A 10095-nucleotide genomic window follows, 5' to 3' on the forward strand; every position below is an offset into this window, starting at 1 on the left:
GCAAGGCAAAGGTATGGCCTTGCTAGGTTTTCCTTTTACCGGTCTCAAGGTGGTTGTTGGGAGACCGGGTTATAGGATAGATAGCCGCACTATCAAGAGGGGCTTTCGGGTAACTTGATCACATCGTCTTAGGGAGCTCAACCCTTTGCATACTTTACATATCCCTATTACTTCTTGGTGTTTCTCTGTGTGAGGTTCTTGAGCTTGTTGCTAGCTTTACAACAACTCCAAGTTCATCGAAAACGGAATCCGCATGCATCTTCTATTGCGTTTTCGAGTTTGGACGTCTTCACCGTTTCTTGACGGTGGGAGACTCCCTCTCTAGAATCTCTAAAAATATCCTGTGAGGAGTCTCCATATTTCCTGTTTTTGTTGGGGTTCTATTTGTCGTTATCTTTCCAACAAAATTAGTTTCATGTCAATCGGAGTTCGGGAGCATTTTTGTTTAAAAGGAAAAAAGAAAAGGTCTTCAGGGGTCCTGCATTTTCCGGTTCCACGCCCTGCAGTGCCGGCTGTCTCACCGGCTGGCCCGGCGCCGACCGGCCCTAGGACCGGTGTCATCCGGGGACATTCCAGGGAGCCTGGAACCATCGCCCGGTGGCCCGGCGCCGGCCTATGGACCGGACATCCCGGCACACGCCGGATCCTGCTCCGGTGACATTCGGGCACATATACTGTGAGCCCTGAAGCCGCCCGGTTCTGGCCCGGCACCTCGCCCGGAAGCTGCCGGCTAGCCCGGTCTGAAACCCGGTAGGACCGGGTGTCCCACCGGCCGGTCCGGCACCACGCCCGGTGAACCGGCTGGCTGACCGGCTGGGTCGTTTTTCTGCCCGTTGTTCTCCCCAACGGTTATATTTTCCCTTGGGCTATAAATAGCCCTTCTTCCACCTTGGGCTAAGTAAGTTCTTGCACTCTCTCTCTTCCATTGTTGACTTTGAAGAACTTGCCCTATCTCTTGATTCCCCCCATGATTCTTGCTCATTCTTGAGGGATCTAAGAGAGGAGATCTAGATCTACAATCCCCACCAATCCATTTCTCCTCTAAGTGAAGGGAACCCTTTGGATCTAGATCTTGGAGTTATTTGTTGATTTCCTCTTTGTTCTTCCTCTCTAATCTCATCCTAGCATTTGTTGCTTTGGTGGGATTTGAGTGTGAAGAATTTGAACACCTCTAGTGTTCTTGCTTTGCATCATTGCATAGTGTTGAGCTCTCCACCACGATTAGTTCGAGTGACAGACCGTGAGCTTATTACTCTTGGAGGGAGACCTCCTAGTTGACTTGGCGGTTGGTGCTCCGGTGATCTCTTCAACGAAGATTGTGAAGAGGCCCGGGCTTCTCCTTCGTGGAGCTTGTGAAGTGGTTTGGAGCTTCCCATCTCCGGAGTGGAGGAAAAGTTAACCATAAGAAAAGGGCCATTATCCTTCGTGGGTTTGGCCCGGAGAATAGGGTGAGCCTTCGTGGCGTTGGGGAATCCTTCGTGGGACCTCCACCCCTCCAAACGTGACGTACCTTCTTGCAAAGGAAGGGAACACGGGAATACATCCTCGTCTCCGCGTGCCTCGGTTATTTCTATGCCCGAGCTTACTTTTCTTGTGATAGCCATCGAGCTTAAAGTATCTATTATATCTTGCTATCACTTGTTATTCATATATATATCTTGTGCCTATCTTGCTTATCTCTAGTTGTTGTTGTTGCACTTACAAGGGTTTGTGCTTGTAGAATAAACATAGTTTAATTCCGCATTCTTACAAGCCAAATTCGTAAGAGTTTTTAAAACTCCTATTCACCCCCCTCTAGGCGACATCTCGTCCTTTCAATTGGTAGAACTTGAATCGAGGATGATCGCACTCAAAGAAGCCAAGGCGATGAAGGAGCTCTTGGCCAAGGAGAGGGAGATCATGATGATGCGCACCGAGGACATGGACGAGGATCAGCTGGCATGGTGGAAGGAGACCAAGGCGGACATCATGACGAGGAAGATGCTTGCGCGTCAAGCTCGTGCTGCAAGTGCTGTTGGTGCGTCGACTCATCATGGTGAGTCTCCGGCGAGTGGTGGCGGCGCTGGCGATGGACTCGTTGATGGTTGATCGCATTGATGGTGTTGGTGGTGGATTGAACATTGGCTATGATCGCGTTGTGATGTAAAAACTATGAATTATGCATCACATATTTTGGATGTGCTATGTTTGATCAAAAATAGTTGTCTGAAATTGTTGTCTAAAACCCTGTTTTGAGGGGTTGGAAACTCGTCCGAGCTAGCAGATCCCGTATCCCATCCCGTAAAACAGAATCTTCCGTAGGATTCTGTTTTCCGGGTGGAGATACGGGGCTGCTAGCTCGAACGAGTTTTCAGTCGGTGGAAAGTGAATACAGGGTCCTCTACTTGCGTTTTACGGGACGGAAAAATATGGGGGTTCTGTTAGAGATGCTCTAAGCTAGATAAATTAGCTTAAACAAGGAGCTAGTATGGCTAATCTTTCTATGGAAATCATAAGCATAGGGGTGCAGCCCCTGCTCGCCCCCCATGTCTTTGTTCCTGTATGTACGAGAAAGCATCCGTACGTGTGAGAAAAAAAATAGCGAGTGCATGAAATATTTTTAGCGGATAAAATACGTCTCATACATGCATGCATGAAATTTTGTTCACATTGATTTATATCATGGCAGTGTTAAGAAATAACTCAGTCATGCAGATCATAAAGAACATCCACGATAAGTCTAGACGAAGAACATGCGTCAAAGTCGAACCTTGTACCAGCTATAGCTTTGATCCATTCATATGGTGGTGGAATCCATCCATCCGATCCATGTTCTTGTACTTGTCTAATCATTGGCACCACATACTTATCACTGAAAACATGATGATGAGTTGTAGTTATACCAGAAGAAAATAACTTAATTGCGAAGAAGTCAAACCAAAACAATAATTATGGCCTCAATATCTAAAAATATCATATCACAGACGATTGAGCTTGTGATGAAGACGAGTTATGTTACAGTAACATTTCAAGTTGGACTTTGGATGTCAAGTGTATCAGGATATGTGATAATAGCAAAGAAGAGCGTTGTAGGAGGGACTCAACAAACATGCGTGCCTTTTTTTTCAGCATGTGTGCCGGTAGACCCTATATTGCACGACCTTAACATTGTGATTCAGACAACCAGTAGCTGGCTCGCTCTCTCTTATCCCTTCGTCTGTAGGCGATAAGGAAGGCGACCAGGGCGGAGAGTCCAGTTCCTCGCTCCGTCGCGGCTAAGCCCGGCGGTTCCCTCCTCCTCCGTCGACCGCTTCGGCGGCGGGAGGGTGGGGGAACCCCGGTGCTTTTGTCTCGGCGTGTAGATAGTAGGAGTTCGGTGTCAGGCGCCGCGGCTCGGATGGGGACGACGGCGGCGCGTTGGCGAATAAGGTCGTCTCGGTTCTCCTCTTCTCGGTGCTCTTCCGTGTGGGGGCGGCGAGGAATCGATGGCGTTGAGGTGTCTAGCTGTGGTCGGCGAGGCGGAGGCGGCGACCACGGTTTGGACTTTTGTCCTCCGGCTTCTTCCCTGCTACGGCGACGACGGCTCCCTCGTCTCCGTGAAGCTTGTGAGGCTGGTTCCAGGAGCTTGCTCGGTTCCGGTGTTCTCGAAGATCTGGCCTGGTGGGGGTCAGCGGATGGAAGCTGGTGTCTTCGTCTCTCCCTCTGGCTTGGCCCAGAGGCAGCGACGACGAGCCGACGGTGGCTTGGGGATCTTTTCCCCACCGATGTTCTTCCACTGTTTTCGATTCTGGCGACGCTGGATGTCCCATGCGGTGCCTCAACGCAGATAGCTGCTATCAAGTCCCGTTTGGTGTTGGCTGTGGATTGGCCTCATCTTCTTCTTCTCCGGCGAAGTTTCGGCGGCGCTGGAGGCTGGATGCGGCAAGTGATGCGATGGTTGAGCAGCTGGATCCTAAAGGGTTTCTTTGTTATTTTCTTCTTCTCCAGGGTCTTGTTTGCTCTTTTTCCGGGACAGGTGGTCGGGATGTTTCCAGACTGTGTGTGCGCGTGTCATCTTTGTATTTCCTTTTTAGTTTGAATATATTATCTTCTCTCAAAAAAAAAAAAAACATTGTGATTCTTGTGGTACAACATAAGTCATGTAAGTTGGCATTGGTATGGTATACATGAAATCTTACTTTATAGCACGCACCACAAGAACATTAATATCTACTCCCTCCGTTCTCTTTTAATTGACTCAGATTTAGTACAATCTTGTACTACCTCCGATTCAAGGAATAAGGCGCCCTTGTTTTACGTGCTTTTCGTTTGACTAAGTATTACTTCAAATATATAAAGATTGTTTGTATAAAATTAACATCATTAGAAAGTGCTTTTCAATACGAATCCAACGATACTAATTACATATAATATAACCAAGATTTTATTGCTCAATTTTTATGGTCAAAGTTTGTCTTGGAATACGCGTGCGCCTTATTCCTTGGGACGGAGGTAGTACTAAATTTGAGTCAATTAAAAAAGAACGGAGGGAGTAACACGTAATTTTCCGCCTCTTCCTCCCTACCCCTCATAGAGCCGCCATGCCCACACACTCATGACGCCCTCACTCACTTGGCTGCCATGTCACTCTTTGATGCGCCTCCCCTCCACAACTCGCTGCCAGTTTGAGGTCGCCCACCTGCCGATTGCTGTGAGCTCTAAGCCTCCACTTTTTAAATTTTTTACTTATATATTAATTGTAAATTTGTTATTTTATAAACTGTTAGTGTAGATTATTAGATGCAAATTGTTAGTTGTTTGTTTATAGATTGCAATATTTATTAATTGTAGAATAGTTTGTAGTTTTAGAAATTTGTTAGTGCACAAAAGTTTGTAGTTTTAGAAATTGTTTGTCAATTTGTTAGTTCAAATTTAAACTAAAACTACAACACTAATTAGTTTATATTTGTTATTGGTTATTTCTTGATCATCAGAGGCATTGTCGTGGTATCCATAAAAAAATACCAAGGTGCCCACGCGGGGAGCCACGATCACCCTTCTGGTGAGAAGAATCGGTATCTTGGCATGCACGCGGAGGGTCCACGAGCTGGCAGAACGTGCCTGCAACTAGCAGGAGGCAATTTAGCACTTAGGTAAAAAGGCGCAACTCAACTCGCTCGGTGACCGGGAGATCGTGCACCTCCTCGCGGCCATGGATATTAGGTTCGCCACCAAGGATGAGGAGAAGCAATACCGCATTGCCGAGAGGCGGTTGGCATTCGAGCACCGGGAGGACCTCTTGGTGCAATGGTGCAGCATTACTGCGAGGATCAGTGATGGCATCCAGCCACCAGTTCTTTGAAAACTCCAGGGCGGGTCAACACGACCAGGAGGCAGGTCCCTATGGTGTGGTCCAAGAGGAGGACTTTTTTAGTGACTGCGAGTTCGACTTTGAGGACAACGACTTTGATTACGGGACAACGATTATATGGAGGCATTGACTGGAAGGCGCTCGCATCGCAAGACTCAGATTGACTAGGACTTTGAGGATTAGCAATAGGTTCTATCTTCAGATGTGTTTTTAGAATGTTCTATCTTTAATATGCAACTTTTCGTTATGTAGTTTATCTATGTTCTATGTTTAATTAACATGTGGAATTTAGTTTAAGCGTACGATTCTCTGATCACATGCATGTGTATTGTTGTTACTTGATTTCGATGATTATTAATGTTGTTCATAGGAGACATGGCGACGTGCCGAACATGCAAGAGTGAGTGCGCCTCTCGCTTGCCATGTGTGACGAGCTTGAAGATTATATACTAATATTTTTCATTCTACTTTATATTCATTATTTGAAGTGCATTCCCCTTTGCTCACTATTATTTTGTTTATGGAAATGTTAAGTTAAAATTTGATGAAGTAGTCGGAGAGAGTGTGCGCTTTCAGATGCTTGGGGGTATATATGTCATTGCTGTGGAGAAAGAAGAGACATTGACCTGCATGGGAGGTGAAGGTTGGAAGCAATTCAGAATTGTCTCATCGGAGGAGAAATGGTATGCTTTTTCTTTGAGAGGACAAGTCACGACGATTACTATTGTCTATCTCAGTGGTGGGATGACGTCCCATATGATGATGCCATTGTCTCCCCAAGCTGCAACTTAAGCGACTATGAGCACGTTCGCCTCTTAGAGATCTTAACGCCCCCAATTCCTTCATCGGGTACCATTTGTGACCCGTTTGAAAAAAGCAAGTCTTGCCAAACACAACATGGTATGTTCTTTTCAAGTTACTTCTTCTATCCTTTCCTAGTTTCTTCTCTTCATACATTACAATTGTATTGGTCTCATCCAACTTCATTATTAATATTTTGGCATCCCACAAATTACCTAAGAAGGTGGTTTCGAAGCTTCACATACCCAATTATATGGCTTCACTGGACTGTGTGTTCGAGAACACTCTTCTTTGACGGGTTTGATGAGCACCATTCTATACACCACCGATGAGCATGGCCGCCTAATCTTTGGCAAAGTGACGTGGAGGGCGTTCCATATAGAAGAAGACGATCTACAAGTAGGACAAGCCATGATCATCGCTGCTACGACCATCACACACCTGATCTTGAGCATTCTCTTTGTCATTGACATCATCTAGTGTAGTTGGGCGGTGTGCCCAACTGTGGTGCTCTGTTGTTTGTTTATTAACCAAGAGTATAGTTGCTTATTGTTGTTGTTTGAACCAAATTTGTATGTTCTTTGGTAATAAATTTGATTAACCAAGATGAAAGCTTGTTACCTGGGTTAATAATGTATTTCGGCTGTGTTTCTTGTATTTTTCTTTGTTGTCGACTTACATAGAAGCAAGAATTTCCTTTTAATTCAAAAAATAGTTGTGACGTGGCTTATTAGCACACACGTCACTAGACCATTTGGTACATGTGACGTGTTTCTGGCACGTCACAAGTATATCAAAAATACATGTGGCATGCTAGAGACGTGCCACGGGTACCAAATAGTACTAACGTGATATTAGTGGCGTGACAAATCCATATTACTAGGATGGCTTTGCCACACAGCTTCTATCCGTGCGATTAGGATTATAAAAATCATGTGCTTCACATCCTTTTGTGCCTCATTAAAGCATAATATTAGGGTTAGCCATATCCTTGCAAGCTTGGCAAGGGTAGAACGCCGCACTGCAACTTGGTTAGGATCGGACCTGAAGTAGTTCTTCAGGTGCTTGATCATGATCGTATTGTAAACCCGCCTGTTTAATAAAGTTCCCTTTTTACCCGCAAAAAGCATAATATTATTTTCAGTGGATGAGACGTTCTAATCTATAGTGATACGGTTAATAACTATTTCAAACTCAAAGTTCCACCATCCCATTCTTCACTACATGATGTGTACTATTGTTTGCGTGATGTTACAAGAGAAAAAAGTTTAGCAAGAAAGGTATGGCATTATAGATAACGGAACAAGACTTACCTAAGTTGCTAAACCTGAACAACTGAGTTTGAACAATATTCTTATGAAAATAGACAAAAACGCCATTTTGTGAAATACTTTTAAACCCGGTTCATTTTATGCCGAAGTTTCAAAAGGTCGAAGGAAAAGAAGAAACTCTATTGTCTCTGTCACTGATGAACACAATGTGACTCATTTTATGCCTGACCAAATTTCAAATACCTTTGTCCTCTATTTCAGATCCATCTTTGCTTCACAATCAACACAACAAGTTGCTCCAACAATTCTCACTTCTCCTCCTCAATCCAATGACTTTACTGACTCCATTCCAACAAAAGAGGAAATCTGGGAAACCCTCGAAGGTATGAAAAGAAATGCTTCTCCGGGCCCTGATGGTTTCAATGTAGAATTTTATCTTGCCACTTGGGATTGGATAGGTGATGATGTGCATGCTATTATTAACAATTTTTTCCACACTGGTGTTCTGCCTCCACATTCAAACAAAACTCATATTGCCCCGATTCCCAAAAAACTCATTTCTCAGGTTCCTGCTGATTATAGACCCATTAGCCATTGCAATGTTATTTACAAAATTATCACTAAATGTCTTGCAAATAGGCTTAAACAACACCTGCCTGATCACATCCATCCTTCTCAACAAGCTTTCATTGAAGGAAGAAGAATCAGTGATAATGTCATTATTGCCCAAGAGATAACACACTCTTTCCAACTCTCCTCCTGGCATCAAAAAGCCTTCATGCTTAAAATAGATCTTGCCAAGGCTTTTGACAGATTGGAATGGAACTTCATTCTCTTGGCTCTTGCTCGTAAAGGGCTGCATGGTCATTTCATTAATCTTATCCATGCTTGTATTTCGATCCCTTCCTTCTCGGTTATTATCAATGGTCAGGCTTACGCAAACTTTGCTAGCTCTAGGGGTGTGAGACAAGGTTGTCCCATTTCTCCCTACCTTTTTGTGCTTGCTATTAATGAATTATCTATTCAGCTTCAACATGGTCTTTCACAAGCTGCTCTAAATGGCATAACTCTTGGACCGAATTTCCCTCCCATTCACTCCCTTCTTTTCGCAGATGACCTTCTCATTTGTGGTATTGCCACTCAGCAGGAAGCTCTTGCGATCAAGCACATTCTTCACAACTTCTGCCAGCACTCGGGTCAAATTCCAAATTGGGGCAAATCAGGAATTGTTTTTAGTAAAGCTATTGACAATAATACCAAGAATCAGCTTAAGGCCATTTTTCCTATCCCTGACATTAATGAAAACTTCATTCATCTTGGCCATCCTCTAATCCTTCCAGCAAAAAATCGATCTGAAGCCTACAACTTTATCTTAGCAAAATTCAAATCCAAATTGTCTACTTATAAAGCTAAGTCTCTTTCTCATGCGGCTAGGTTAGAGCTGATTAAGTCAGTCTTCTCCTCCATACCTGTCTACTACATGTCCAACATCATTTTCTCGAAAAAGTTTCATGCTAAGATTACTGCTATTATAAGAAACTTCTGGTGGACAGGTATGAATAATGACCCTGATCATAGACCTCTTTGCCTAGCAGCTTGGAAAAATATCTGTGCCCCAACAAAAGAAGGTGGGTTAGGCATCAGAAATCCCACAGCTGTTAATCATGCTCTCATCCTCACTTCCATTTGGAGAATAGCAGAAAGTCCCCATAGCCAAATCCATTTAATTCTCAAATCAAAACATTTCAATGATACCGCCATCCGGAGGGCAAAGCCTAATCTACCAAAATCTGCCTACTGGACCTCAGCAATGAAAATGATCTATCTCCTGCAACAAAATTCTTTCTACCAAATTTTCCAGGGAAACATTTATATTTGGAGCACTCCTTGGTATACCTATTGGGAAAACATCTATGATGATCTTATCATCCAGGAACCTCATTTCACTTATCCTGCTATGGTCAAAGATTTATGGATTCCTCATACTAAGCAATGGAATGTTGATCTCATAAATAATCTTTTTCAGAGAAACACAGCTGAAGCAATAAAATCTCTCAAAATTATTCCTTATGATGAGCCTGATATACTCTGCTGGAAATTAACCCCAAATGGCAAGTGCAATACTAAATCTGCTTATAAGGCATGTCTGCAGGCCCTTTTTGATACAGGTTCTCCCAAGCCGGTTTCACCTGATGACAGAGCACTTAATCTTCTACACAAAGTCTGGGACAACAAGGAACTGTTGCCAAGAATCAAGACTTTTGCGTGGAGAATCATAAGACGAGCCATCCCCACTGGAGAAAGAGCTTCAAGGTACTCACGGCATATTTCAAATATTTGTTGCAGGTGTGGCTTACAAGAAAATGACACTCATCTTTTCTTTACCTGCACTTTTGCTAGAGCTGCTTGGTTCCATGCCCCATGGTATCTTAGAATGGATTTAATTGCACAAAACTCTCAAGAAGTTCACACTATTGTGTTGCACCTTCTAGCTTTGAATCATCCACATGTCAATCTCAAAAATATTTTCACCTTCCTTTGGTGTCTCTGGAAGATAAGGAATGAAAAGCTTTTCAATAATGTAACTGCCCAACCTAATCAAGTGATTATAAGAGCAAATGCTTTGCTTAATAGCTTGCAAATTCATGAAGCTCCTTCTCTTCCTGTAAAAACTCTTCTAACTCCAGTGGAGTT

Source organism: Lolium rigidum, chromosome 3 (assembly GCF_022539505.1).
Source record: "Lolium rigidum isolate FL_2022 chromosome 3, APGP_CSIRO_Lrig_0.1, whole genome shotgun sequence".
NCBI lineage: Eukaryota > Viridiplantae > Streptophyta > Magnoliopsida > Poales > Poaceae > Lolium > Lolium rigidum.